The following is an 871-nucleotide window of genomic DNA, read 5'->3' on the forward strand; positions in this document are numbered from 1 at the left end:
CTTAGCAAAGTGGTGAATGCCATTTGGTTTCAGGATATAGCTGATCTGGCATTTGAGGTATCAGGGAGGAAGCCTCACCCATTCCCTAGTGTCAGCAAAATAATTGCTGACATGCTCTTCAACCTTTTGCTGCAGGCTCTTTTCCTCATTCAGGGAATGTTTGTGAGTCTCTTTCCCATCCATCTTGTCAGTCAGCTGGTTAGTAGTCTCCTGCATATGTCCCTTCTCTACTCACTGTACTGCTTGGAATATCGTTGGTTCAATAAAGGAACTGAAATGCACCAGCGGTTGCCTAACATAGAAAGGAATTGGCCTTACTACTTTGGGTTTGGTTTGCCCTTGGCTTTTCTCACAGCAGTGCTGTCCTCATATATTATCAGTGGCTGCCTTTTCTCTATCCTCTTTCCTTTATTCATTATCAGCGCCAATGAAGCAAAGACCCCTGGCAAAGCATATCTCTTCCATTTGCGCCTCTTCTCCTTGGTGGTCTTCTTAAGCAACAGACTCTTCCACAAGACAGTCTGTCTGCAGTCGGCCCGAGCAGCTCCACTGCTGCAGAGAAGTTCCCTTCACCGCATCTGTCGCCTGCCAAACTGAAGGCTGCTGTAGGCCACTGAGTTGCCTGCCATCCAAATGGAATGGGCGGGATTGGAAGAAAGCTGTGGCAGCTCTTTTCCCTGTTCACCTCCCCCTGCCCGGGAGGGCAGGACCCACTCTGCCAAGGGCCCTCTGCATGTTCCCTTCTCTCTGAGGAACTGAAATTTTTGTCTCTGGTACACGTAAGGCAGAATGTTCCCTGACACCAGTGTGTGGATTTTTAACATCACCGTGAGTCTGAAAGGACCACAAGTTTTTCTGCAGCTATTTTCTA

At 48.3% G+C, this 871-nt stretch overlaps 1 pseudogene across 1 annotated transcript in view; it reads left to right on the top strand.

The window, feature by feature from the left end:
- The window catches only part of LOC105553442, a 7,276-nt pseudogene extending 6,405 nt beyond the window's left edge, over positions 1 to 871 (top strand). Inside the window, exon 2 of the transcript XR_001008146.1 lies at positions 58 to 871. The product of XR_001008146.1 is annotated as an etoposide-induced protein 2.4 homolog (transcript). The remainder of the gene's footprint in view (positions 1 to 57) is intronic.

The sequence above is a fragment of the Mandrillus leucophaeus genome, unplaced genomic scaffold, assembly GCF_000951045.1.
Source record: "Mandrillus leucophaeus isolate KB7577 unplaced genomic scaffold, Mleu.le_1.0 Scaffold596, whole genome shotgun sequence".
In the NCBI taxonomy this organism is placed as follows: domain Eukaryota; kingdom Metazoa; phylum Chordata; class Mammalia; order Primates; family Cercopithecidae; genus Mandrillus; species Mandrillus leucophaeus.